General features: G+C 38.2%; 1 protein-coding gene across 4 annotated transcripts in view; it reads right to left on the minus strand.

Moving 5' to 3' along the window:
- The window catches only part of LCLAT1 (lysocardiolipin acyltransferase 1), a 181,177-nt gene that overhangs the window by 143,068 nt on the left and 24,954 nt on the right, over positions 1–13,155 (minus strand). The window lies entirely within an intron of this gene.

Raw genomic sequence — 13,155 nt, forward strand, 5'->3', positions numbered from 1 at the left:
AGGAAGGGTAAGTGGCATGAAACTGGAAACAAAGGAACCACACGAACAAAAACAAGCAAGTGAAAATAAGGCAACAGTAGACCAGAAGAGTAAGAGGACAAAGCCGGCTATATTCTGAAGAACAGTGACAGAGACGGCGTTGGTCAGATCAATGGTTCCCAAATGTAAACTGAAGACACATCCCAACACATGTCAAAGTTTCTACTGGTCTACAATGAAGTGAGATAAATAAGTACAAGTCGATAACCTATTAACAATGCTAAATTAATTACAACATGTTTATAATTCAGTTTTCTGTGACTTACATAAAATGTGGTATCAGAATTTTGTGGCTTAATTTTTATATTAAAAAATGTTTTAAACATGGCAGTGAAGGCTATCAACAGTTCTTTCTAAGACAATGTCCTTTCCTGACTAAAACAAATTCAGTCTCTGCCTTGTAGGCAATGGGGATTTACTTGCACTATCCAGTTTATTACACAATTATAAGGCTTAATATTTTCTAACAAACATGTATAGCTTTGCAAATTAGGAAACACTGATTACTCCTAAATAGTCCTAAGAATTTAAATGTAAAAAACAGGAGTTACCTGAGAGTGGGCAGAAAGCCTTACATATATAAATTGAACTCAAAAAACATGCCTCAAAGATTGAAAAGAAAAAATAGTTGACTCTATATAAACATATATATGACAAATATTAAACTCAAAAAAAGGGAGCTCAACAAAGCAGTAAATTGACAAACTGAAAAATAATCTCCTATGGAATTAACTCAAAATTTCCTTTTCTAAAATAACTATCTTTAATCTAAACATTATGTAATATACTATGATTCTAATTATTTATCTTAGCTTACAGGGGGAAATGTTAGTTACCATTAAAAACAGCAACGAAGAGGGGCTCCTGGGTTGCTCAGTCGGTTAAGCATCTGACTTCGGCTCAGGTCATGATCTCACAGTTTGTGAGTTTGAGCCCTGCATCAGGCTCTGTGTTGACAGCTCAGAGCCTGGAGCCTGCTTTGGATTCTGTGTCCCTCCCATCTCTCTGCCCCTACCACACTCATGCTCTGTCTCTCTCTGTTTCTCAATAATAAATAAATGTTAAAAAAAAATTTTTTTTAAAAAAACAGTAATAAAGAATGTCTTTGTTAGAGACATTCAAATGTCATCATTCAACTAGGAGATAAAAATAAGAATTTTACTTGGAACAAAGGAGTGTGAAACACTAAAGAAAGTGAACACTGAGAACTACTTATGACCAATGGAAATATGTGCTTATTCAAGACAGAAAGCCAATTCTGAGCCTCTATTAAACCAAACTTCTACAAAAATCACTCTTTCTACTTTAGTATACCACTAATGCAAGGTTTGAAAAGGATAACACTGCACAGCATGCCTCCTTAAAGATAGGAAAACCTGGCAGAGGAAAGATAAGAGGTGCAAATTCCATTTACTGGATACCCAGTGCGTGCCTCAGGAAGTTCCCAAGGGTTGTGCAAATGTTAGCCATGCATCTTTCTAGTCAGTTTAGATCAGCTAGGGGGTGACCAAACTAGATGAAATCAATCATGCAAAGAAAACATCTGCTGATAATTTCTAAAGTGAGTGCTTTCCAATAGTCATATGTATCTCTTATCACAATGCTTTCCATGGAAAATATTCAAGTATTCATTGGAGAAAGATCAGCCTAAGTAGAATTATTATCAAAAAATACTTCTGGGGCGCCTGGTTGGCTCAGTTGGTTGAGCATCCGACTTCGGCTCAGGTCATGATCTCAGTTTGTGGGTTCGAGCCCGGTATCAGGCTCTGTGCTGACAGCTTGCTCAGAGCCTACAGCCTGCTTCAGATTCTGTGTCTCCTTCTCTCTCTCTGCCCCTCCCCTGCTCATGCTCTGTCTCTCTCTGTCTCTCAAAGATAAATAAATGTTAAAAAAAAAAAATTTTTTTTTTTTTTTTTTTTTTTAAATACTTCTACCAGGCCGCCTAGGTGGCTCAGTCAGTTAAGCATCTGACTCTTGATTTCAGCTCAAGGTCATGATCTCAGTTTGTGAGTTCCAGCCCTGCATTGGAACCCAGGCAGGTGTGTGGAGGCTAATATGGATTCTCTCTTCCACTCCTCTACCCCACCTCTCTCTCTCTCAAAATATAAATAAATAAATTAATTAAATAAACAAACAAACTTCTACCACACGGCAGTCTGTTAGTTTGGATAATTTAATTAGTCAGGTTCTAAAATACTTCCTGCTTAACTGAGAGATTACTTTTTAAAAATTTAACACATACACACGATTTCTATGGCAAAATATCTGAAAAATTATGTCTGTAAATAAATTTAAGTTTGCTAAAATTTAATTTACCACACATTTATTTTTAATTTTTTTAAAATATTTATTTATTATTGAGAGACAGAGACAGAGCGCAAGCATGGGAGGGGCAGAGAGAGAAGGAGACACAGAATCCGAAGCAGACTCCAGGCTCTAAGCCGTCAGCACGGAGCCCGATGCAGGGCTCGAACCCACAGACAGCAAGATCATGACCTGAGCAGAAGTCGGACACTTAACCTACTGAGCCACCCAGGTGCCCCTAATTTACCACACATTTAGCAAAATGAAATACTATTTGATAAATAGTTCAATTTAATTATTTAAAAATGTAATCACTTTTTAAAAATATCTGGCAGGGGTGCCTAGGTGGCTCAGTGTTTTGAGCACCTGACTCTTGATTTTGGCTCAGGTCATGATCTCATGGTATCAAGCACCTTGTTGGGCTGCCAGCCAGAAGCATGGAGCCTGCGTGGGATTCTCTCGTTCTCTCTCTGCCCCTCCCCTGCTCGCGCTTGCTCTCTCTCAAAATAAATATATTTTTTTAAGCGTCTGGCAAATATGTTACTAAATCATACACACTTGAGCAAACATTCACATACTGGAACATGCTCGTCATACCAGTTTTAGTCATATTAAAATTTGATGGCTAAGATTTAGTAAATTTATGGATAAGCTTCAGCATTCCCCTAAGCTTGTGGACAAAGAAACAGAAACTACATCTGCACTAGGGATTCTATACTGCACAACACAGCTCTTGCCCATAATACTCTTCTAGTGCTACTATCTTAAAATTACAATTTAAAAAATACTGGTTAATAGTAAAGCTAAGAGGGGCACCTACGTGACTCAGTGAGTTAAGAGTCTGACTTCGGCTCAGGTCATGATCTTTGTGGTTCATGAGTTCAAGCCCCGCGTCAGGCTCTGTACTGACAGCTCAGAGCCTGGAGCCTGCTTTGGATTCTGTGTCTCCCTCTCCCCCTGCCCCTCCCCCACTCTCTCACACACTCTCTCTCTCAGAAAATTAATAAACATTAAAAAATTTTTTTAAATAGTAAAGCTAAAAGGTATAAGACACTGAGAAAACACTAAAAATTTAAACTAGGAGTCTCAAATCTAGGGCCACAGAGTACAATGAAAGCCTCTAAAGTAAATCAACTTAAAAAAAAAAAAAAAAAGACATGAAAAATCATTATTTCCAAATGAGACCTATATGATTCAAAAAAACAGACTTGGGGGTGCCTGGGTAGCTCAGTCGGTTAAGCATCCAACTTTGGCTCAGGTCATGATCTCATGGCTTGTGAGTTTGAGCCCTGTGCCAGGCTCTGAGTCTGGAGCCTGCTTCAGATTCTGTCTCTGTCTCTCTGCCCCTCCCCCGCTCATGCGCGCGCACGCGCGCGCGCGCGCGCTCTCTCTCTCTCTCAAATATAAAATAAAACATAAAAAAAAATTTACAAAAAGACAGACTTGGGAAGTTACAATACTCACTCCAACAACACTACGCTTAAAATATTTTTCAGACTCCTTTTTGACAAATTCCTATAAAACCTTTAGCACATTCTAGTGATCATCCTCAATGAATGGCAACAAATCTTCAAACTTGGAAAGCCGTTTTGAGGTTTTCGAGCAATTTAGGAGTCACATCCTGCTATAGAGAATATGATGAATCATCAAGAAACATAATACATGGTTGATTGAAAATGAGATGTAAACATAAGGCAATGACAATTTTCTTGTGAGACAACCCTGGAAGGATAAATCCTCCCAAAATGCTCTGAGTACATTTCTCACCTAGATGTCAATGGAAGTCAATTTCACAGTTAAACATCATTTAGTCCAACTCTCTCATTTTACCACTAAGAAAACAAAGTGTCTAAAGGTGAAAGAAACTGCCCCAAACCTCACTATTTAGAGCCAAACTAGGGACTTAAAGTGAGGTCTAATTCCTAGTTCAATATTCTTTCCCATACACCACACTGCCTGTTGTCTTCAAGGTTTGCGAAAAGAAAAGCAGAATTGCCTTTAAAATCCATTAAGGGTTTAATTAAAGAGCACCTGGGTGGCTCAGTTGGTTAAGCATCCAACTCGGTTTCAGCTCAGGTTATGATCTCAGTTTGTGGGTTCAAGCCCCATGTCAGACTCTGTGTTGCTGGTGTGGAGACTTCTTGGGATTCTCTCTGCCCCTCCCGCATGTGCACATGTGCGCACTGTCTCTTGCTGATGTAACAGTTTTTCAAACTTTCCTTATTTTCGATTACCTAGAAAGTAAAAAACTAAGATCCCAGACGGGTCTTATTCCAGAAGATGCTTCTTAACAACTCTCCTGAACAATCTCCTATAATCCAAACTGCCTGTCCTTAGAATTTAAGGAAGCCTGTGTGTTGGTCAGTGCAGTGGGCCTGAATTGGCAGACCAATCACATTTGGAAAGTAAGATCCTACAATAATTTTTTTCTAGATAACTGCATTAATGCATGGTATAAGCAAAAGAATTTATGAATGAGCTGTCATGGTATGTAAGACCAAGTGACTGCAAAATATAAGTAATATTCCCAGTGACAGGACCAAGCAGGCAACATGATTGCTTCTTTTTAAGTGGCCATACTAGCTTTCCACACTACTATGGAAAAACAGAGGATTTTTTAAATATTCAAAAAATTTCTACTTGCTTTCATTTAATGGAAGGAGTGCTTATAAAATGTTATTAAATTTCTTACATACATTTTAGGATTAAGTTGTAGCCAGTGCTAATCATAACATGTCTGGAAAAAAATTTAACCTACATGGATTAAAATTCTATTTATAAAGGAAAAGTCCAAACCGCAGAAACAGTGCTTAGTTTAGAACAAGAACATGTACATAACTGGCAAACGCAATCCCTGTTTAGATGTCTCTCCTACTGAAACACTGTAATTACAAAAAACCAAAATGAATTTCTAAGTGTTTCAAGATGAAATAGTCCTTGCATAATTTCCAAGGCTAATAATTACTTTCCTGAAAAGGTAAATACTCCAAGTTTTAATTTAATAGAATACTAACTCTAGAAGTTAACACAGATTAAACATTTAACTCTACAGTGGAAGCCACCTATGAAATTCAGAAGCTCTTAAAATTATTTTATTTCATTTTTCAGAGAGAGCACACGAGTTGGGGAGAGGGGCAGAAGGAGAGAGAGAATCTCATTCCACTCAGCGTGGAACCAACGCAGGGCTAGTTCCCACGACCCTAGGATCAGGGCCTGAGCTGAAATCAAAAGTCGGAGGCTCAACTGACTGAGCCACCCAGGTGCCCCTGAAATTCAGAAGCTTTTAAATGAACAATCGAATGGTAACCAAAGGAAAAGTACTGGGAGGCTAAAGGCCAATGCTAACCTCCTACAGCCACTTAAGGGAGTGGGGTAGGGTGAGGGTGGGGGAAGCACCCCCACCCCCAAGTTTGCTGAATGGATTTTTAAGATTCCTCATACACGTCAAGGAAAATGCATCACAGTGCATGGTCCCTCACTTCCCATTTCCTCTTCAGTCAACTACAGTCCAGCTTTCAGCCTCTACCTTTCCACTTAAACTACTTCAGGAAAAAAGTCCGCTTTCTTAATTTTTTTTTAATGTTTATTTACTTTTGAAAGAGAAACAGAGTGTGAGCAGGGGAAGGGCAGAGAGAGAGGGAGACACAGAATCCGAAGCAGACTCCAGGCTCCGAGCTGTCAGCACAGAGCCTGACGCAGGGCTTGAACTCACAGACCACGAGATCATGACCTGAGCCCAAGTCGGACGCCCAACCGACTGAGCCCCCCAGGCGCCCCACAAAAGCCCACTTGTCACGCTGCCAAGTCCAATGGCCACTTCTCTGTCCTCGCTCTACTCCACCTCTCAGCATTCCACATGAATGGCCACCTCCTCCTTGAAATGCTAGCCTCTGCTGGCTGTTGTGACACCATTCTCCTGGTCTGCCTCTGACCTCGCTGGCCCCTCTCTCCTGGTCCCCTTGGTTGGCTCCTCCTCTCCTCTATGGGACCTCTAAATGCTGGGGCTTCCTACCACTGGGACACTGGTCATCTTCTCTCCATCCTCTTTCCCCTCCCTCCTTCCTCTCCATTATCCCCGTGCTGACCTTTCTGAAAGGTATTTCCAACCCAACCTTCTCCTCTTGAGCTCCAGGCTCTCAGATTCAGCTGGTTACCTGACACCTGGGTGTTTAAAAGTTCTGTCAAACTGAACACATCCAGAATAAATATCATTATTATTCCTGTCCCTTCCTCTCTGTCCACTCAGCAATCATTTTGCTCCATCTCTGTAAATGGCATCAGCATCTACCCCAATTCTCTACCAAGAAACCCAGGACTTACCTTTCATTCTTTCCTTTCCCTCACACTCCCAAAATCCAATAAAATCAGCAAGTGTTCTGTCAACTTTATCTCCAAATATACATCCTAAATCTAACATTTTGCATCAATTGCCATTGCCACCACCTTAACCCAGGCCATCATCATCTTTTGATTGAACTATTACTGACTTCCTCTCTTTCAGTCTTGGCCAAACCATATCCCCACCTACAGCCAGTCCTTTCTCTGTATTGTGGCAAAATAAAACAAAACAAAACAAAAACAAACAAACAAAAATGGGAACCTGATTATCATTTCCCTGTTTAAGACCCTTTAATGGTTTTCCACTGAGCCTAGAATAAAAATCAAATTTTTACCCAAAATCTACAAGTCTTACCTAGGTTGGCTCCCACCCTCACCTTTCCAAGTATATCACCTCTCATTCCCTTTCACCCACATTCCAAGGGCTCTCTCCCAGCTGGTTCTCTCACAGGCTACTTCCTGCTTTGGGGCTTTGTGCAAACTGACCACAATGCCTAAAATGGTCTTTTCAGACTTTGGCTTAACTACCTTCCTTTCTTCTTTTTAGGTGTCAACTTAGCGTTGTCCCCTTAAGGCTGACCTAGTTAGTAGTAGTTAGTAGTTAGCAGTTAGTAGTAGTGAGAGCACTACTTTTTCTCCTGCCTCAATCCTGATCGCATCTTTTATGACTCTCATTACAACTTGCGGTTACTTTGTTCATTCATCTGTTTTCCTGTTTTAGGCCTGAAACTCCCTCCAGAATTTTAGTTTTACAGTTTTATGGTTGTGAGAACTGTACTGATACTGCTCACGATTATAGCCTCAGCATAAAACCCAGCACACTCGGAAAGAGCTCAATTACTACTTGCTGAATGGCTTAGTATAAAAAATGGGGAAGATCAGATGAACTGCGACTGCCATTTTATGTTTTTTCAGGAATCCAAAAGCGGGTACAAATAAATATGGTTGAGCTGATCACAATGTCTTTCAATTCTTGGTCCTTTTATTGTTTTTGAATTTATACAGAGCCCTTTCTATTTAAAAGTTATAACCATACAAGAAATACAAGTAATACAAAAAAAATAACAGAAAAAATGTCATCTTACATTCAGAGAGTATTTCCTAGTCTCCAACATGTTTTCCAATGTTTACTTCAACTGAAATACAGAAAGCAGGTATTATTTCCACCTTATAGAATCATTAAGACTCAGGGAAGTCAATGAATTGCCCAAAATAATTTTTTTAGTGTCACAGCTGAGGTTTTGAATCTTGTTCAAACCTTGTTTCTTTTACTTTTTTTTTTTTTTTTTTTTTTTTTGTATTCTGTTTTAGTGCACAGTTTCAGCCTTTTTTAAACTGAAGCACACAGTAAAGCACAGTGAAGGGCACAACTCCTACGAGTATACAGTTTGATGACTTTTTACAAAGCATACCCAGATCAAGACACAAATTACTGCAACCCAGAAGCCTCCTTCATGCATGCTCCCTCCCAATCATTAACTACCCCCAATCTGACTGTAACCACTATTTGACTCCTAGGACTATAGTTAGTGCTGTTTTTTAACTTTACTGAAATGAAATCAACAAGTATATACTCTTCTGTATCTGGTTACCTCAAAGTTATATGTGCAAGATTCATCCATATTAATACCTGTGGGAATGGCCCATTCTTTTCCATTGCTGTATAGTATTTAACTGTAAATATATACCAAAATTTATCTATTCTGTTAGATGTTAGAATGTTTTCCAGGTTTTAGCTATTATGAATAATGCTGCTAATGAACGCTCTTATTTTGTAGATGAAGAAGCTGAGGCCCAGAAGAGGAAAATGACTTAGTCAAAGAAACACAGCAATTGGGCAATCCAACTGGATCTCAGAAGGCCTGATTTCCCCTTTACTATGTGACATGATCAGCACTCAGAAGTCCATTTAAATCTTAAAAGGTATTTTTTAATGCTTACATAATACAAAACCAAGTTTTAAGTTACAAACACTATGCCAAATATTACTGTAGTATCTGGTTACCAAAGCTACTTCAATAAAAACTTTTTAAATAAATGTAATCTTCTCTAATTTGTGGCATTCGATGAGATTATGAGGTTTGGGGTAGAAGTCATTTATTTTTATACATATCACTATTCCAGAGAGATTTATTTAATTTACAGTCAAATAAAATTTTGGTTCCCAGATTAGAAATGTCTCAAATTAGTAATTCTGACAAAATATGGACAGAGACAACAGTCCCAAATTATGAACAGGTAGCATTCCAAAACTTTGCTTTTAAATCAGTGGTTTGGAATTCAGAATGCACTTTCTCATAGAAATTATATAATACACAGTTACCACATTTTCAGATCAGCCTGCAAAAGCCAACTTTACTTAAACATACCTAAAAATAGCGCTAATAACAACACAGTCTTTAACTACTATGAACAAACACCTAACTTCAAATAATAATTTATAAAACTCTATCTTAATACCCCCCATCTCATGTTAACTCCTATCTCCCTGTCTTTTCTTCAAAATGCCTCTGTGATCAGCTTATGCCTATTTTTTAATCCCTCACCAATACTCTTCACTTTATGTTCCCAGATCCTGGGCCACAGAATTCAGACCACAACTTATCCCATAATTTCTACCCCTTAAGCAAGCCCTTGAGATTTTCAATGCTATAAAAAACTCTGGGAGGAGAAAGACAAAGAGAAATGAGGTAGGGGCGGGGGATCACAAAATCTCAAGAAACCCTAAAAAGTAGGTCTGTTTTCACCAGAAAGCACAATCACATGGAATTTTTCTAAGTTCCTACATTCACTGAAATGTTCTTCACTGCAGCCCCATTCAGTCCTTCTGGACTTTTTAAAATCCTGGGGTGGGCAATTCCGAGCAACTCCCCTTCCATTAGGAAAGCTACCTATTCCATTCCTTCTCACATTCTCTCTCATTTCTCACTCTAAATGGAAAGATAAAGGGGCATGTTGATAACATCAAGTCCTTAGGTCACACGGAACTAAAGGAGAGATGGTGCCCATTAGGAAAGCTACCTATTCCATTCCTTCTCACATTCTCTCTCATTTCTCACTCTAAATGGAAAGATAAAGGGGCATGTTGATAACATCAAGTCCTTAGGTCACACGGAACTAAAGGAGAGATGGTGCTTCGGGAGTATTCAGGCCATTAAGGTCACACTAATCTACAACATATTATATACAAGTTAGGAACCGCAAACAAAAGTTTTGGAGCAAATAAATAGTTTCAAAATGGATAACAAAGTTTCCAGAAATGAGAAAAATCTACCTTTATATCACAACATAACATTCCGTTTCTTGTGGCTCACCTTTTCTTTCCAATAATTATAGTGAAGATGTATCCTACATTGTCTCCGTACAACTAACACTGAACCTAGTATACCACAAATAGGTAGAATTCAGGGTAACAAAAAAACCAGATCCCAACTTGATGAAATTAATTTACCAACAAATGGAGAAGTCAATTTCTACTAAGTCTGGGTGAGGAAAACCAAAGGACAAGAGCTATATTAGCCTTGAAATCCAATGAAGATGATGATAAGTGGCCAAAAGAAACGTTAAAAGTCAAAAATGTCCTCAAAGAATTGTTAAGCACAAGAATGAGCACTGGAGTCTCTAAGCTTTAAATAATGGATGTTTTACAGGAGGTAAACTAGGAAGGAAAGACTGTATCATTCTGTCAAATAAGTCTTTAAAGTAAGTATGTAATGGGCCAATAACCTTAAATGGACTAAAAAAGTTAGGTGCAAACTATAAAACTACCATTTCTGTGACTGAAGGGAACAAGAAAGCACACATATTAAGTGTGGCAATGTAAAGATAATGTATCCAAAAGTAATCCGAGCTAGCTTGTTACAGACAACTAAATACCTCATCAGAGAGCTGCCAACCTATAAACAATAACAGTGTACGTTTACCTACCCACTATTTAATATAAGCTGGTCCTTCCTGCTTTCACCACTTACTGTATGACTTTAGGCAAATTATTTAACCTCACTGGGTCTCAATTTCTACATTGGTAAAATAGCACTAAAAATGCTACCTACCTCATCATTACTGTGAAGCTTAAATGACATAGGGTAGATTCTGAGTAGCTCCAGGGACAGAGTAAATATTCAGCAAAGGTTAGCGACTATTGTTTTCTTCAAACTGGTATATTAAAAAGTTACTTGAAGTCACTTCACTAACACTACTTTTGAAAACTTCACAACCCTCAGGACAGTGCTAACACTATGTGGATGTTCAGTATTTATTGACTGAAGACTAATAACTCATACGGAATCTAGAACCTTGAAGTTGAAGTAGATTTTAGAAGTATCTGGAACAATTTCACTTACTTCAACAATAAGAGTCATGGGAAATTATCAAATATTTGCTTAAATATTTCCAGAGACAGAAACTTGCTATCTACAACAAGGCATACAGAACAATTCTAATTACCAGAATGTTCCTTTTGAAGTTCTCACTGTCCTAATTACTCTCATAAACTTCCTATCTGAACAGATGAATTCACTAGAGGGCAATATTAGGCAATATTAGGAGAAATCATCTATCAGAAAAAAATCATTCAACATTTATTCTGGCTGAGAGAAATACTGCACCCAATTGTATAATACAAGTATGTTAATGTTTAAATTATTCATTTAAATATACACTAACATACATGTTCAGAAAGATTCAAAGAAAGGTTATAAAATCATTAATACTTAAATGTCCCTGGGAATAAGGTAAGTAATTCAGATTATCATAAAGCATGGGCTTTTTCCAATCCCACAACAAGGCCTCCCAACAATTTTAAGCAATTTTAATAATTACATGTTTATAAAAGAAAAGCATACAAAACCAGATTACATTTATTACTGCTCCTTGCAGCCATACTCTGAGTAACCACAGCTTTCCATGAAAGGACCCAGTGCCCAAAAGAAAATTATCAACTTCTTTAAGAAAATCCAAATCTGGACCTGTGTATAACCAATTATTTAAATGATCTAAAACCAAATTATTTTGAAATGCCCACATTCATTAACAAAGTGATGGTACAACTCTAAAGGTTCAGTTAGCTCCAAGACGGTCCCATGAGGAAGAACTGCCCTCGAATACCCTCTGACTCCCACTCATCGTAATTCACAACATATGTTCACAGTGATACATGGAAAGAAAAAACAAGGAAAAAGAGGAATTGTTTATAGCACACCCTTCCACCTCATCGCATTCCCACCGTATGTGAAATTTCACAGCTCACATGCAGATTCCATCCCATCAGGTAGAGGGCTCCACAGAATCCCCTCACCCACAAGCCACTTGTGTCTCCACTTGCAATCCATTTCAGCATTCCTTTACTTCAGATCAATTTGCAGGGCTTTTGACTTTTTTCCCTCTGAATCAGTTATACCATTTGCCTGATTCTCTTATTATGAGTTAAATAAAATCTTTAACATAAGTTTATTTTTCTATCTGTGTAAATCACCATATCATCATTTAATGCACTAGTCAACGTTTTTACTATTGGTAAGACATTGTTCAATACGTAGATGTTGTTCAGTACTTAGATTATCAACACAAAAAATACTCCCAACAGTGAGTATAACTGGACTTTCTGGAAAGGCCCATCTCCCCATGTAAATTAATAAACAGGCTTTTGAGGAATCAATACCTTATGAATTTCATTGGCATGAATGAGGTCATGAGCTCTGGATGAAGCAAGGAAATCAGGTTTCAGAACCTGCAAAGCTCATGTTCAGAGTGTAGATGATGGTCAAGCCAGTGAACAACCACCACAGTGAGGTGCTGTCCACTCACCTCCACTGGCCATTTAATGTTTCCCTTTAAAAAGTTAAAACAACCAAGAATTCATGTCAGAAGACAAATAAGTTGATAGTCTCTGCTCAATAAAAGGTTCTCAAAATGTGCCATCCCTTTGAATGTGTCCACATTCATCTACCCACCCATAAATGTAGATAAATGTTTATATCACTTCAGTAAAAATAGCAACACAAGAGTCTTTGTTTGGTTTCATAAATTATCAAGAATATAATCATGGGGTACCTGGATGGCTCAGTCTGTTAAGCGTCTGACTTCGGCTCAGGTCAATGATCTCACGGTTCACAGGTTCGAGTCTCGTGTCAGACTCTGTGCTGACAGCTCAGAGCCTGGAGCCTGAACCTGGAGCCTGCTTCATGAATTCTATGTCTCCCTCTCTCTCTGCCCCTCCCCCACTCGTTCTTTCTCTTTCTCTCTCTCTTAAAAATGAATAAAACATAAATATAAATATAAATACAAATACAAATATATATACATATATGCATGTTATATATATATTATATATTATGTATATATATATTTTTTTTTGTATATTTGTGTGTGTGTATATATATATAATGATGGATGGGTGCCTGGGTGGCTCAGTCAGTTGAGCATCCGACTTCAATTCAGGTCAGGAACTCACAGTTTGTGAGTTGGAGCTCCACA

This window comes from Panthera pardus, unplaced genomic scaffold, assembly GCF_024362965.1.
Source record: "Panthera pardus isolate Hobbes unplaced genomic scaffold, ASM2436296v1 HiC_scaffold_26, whole genome shotgun sequence".
Classification (NCBI taxonomy): domain Eukaryota; kingdom Metazoa; phylum Chordata; class Mammalia; order Carnivora; family Felidae; genus Panthera; species Panthera pardus.